This window comes from Macrobrachium nipponense, chromosome 37, assembly GCF_015104395.2.
Source record: "Macrobrachium nipponense isolate FS-2020 chromosome 37, ASM1510439v2, whole genome shotgun sequence".
Lineage (NCBI taxonomy): Eukaryota > Metazoa > Arthropoda > Malacostraca > Decapoda > Palaemonidae > Macrobrachium > Macrobrachium nipponense.
Window position 1 is genome coordinate 1,522,283 of NC_061097.1, and position 634 is coordinate 1,522,916.

The following is a 634-nucleotide window of genomic DNA, read 5'->3' on the forward strand; positions in this document are numbered from 1 at the left end:
TATAGTGTGAATATGATATAATATAATATATATCTAATATTTATATATATAATATTAATATATATATTATATGTATAATATAATATATATCATAATATATATATGTTATATATATATTATATATATATATAGGTATATCAAAGCGTGAGGAGAGAGGATAGAGAGAGAGAAGAAGCTGAGCATCAAGCTAACCATTATCCAACTTTCAATAAAAAATCCAGTTCAATTTGTGATCTTTGCATTCAGTAATTATTCCGGCACAGAGGAAGATCTCTAATTATAACAGTATTGGATATTCAAGGACTCTCCGGAACCGTTTTGCGTTTAAATGAATGTAATATATGTACATACAGAAAATGCACACACACATTACCACCACAACCAAAGAACACACATCACACACATCCACACAAACTACAATATGTATATACATAATTATTATATATATATATATATTATTCTATTATATATATATATATAATATAATATATATATATATGGAATATTATAGTATGATGATAAGATATATTATATATATATATATATTATATATAATATATATATATAATAGGTAATAAATAACTTATCCTAGATATATAGTATATATATATTATATAATATTAGTATATATGAT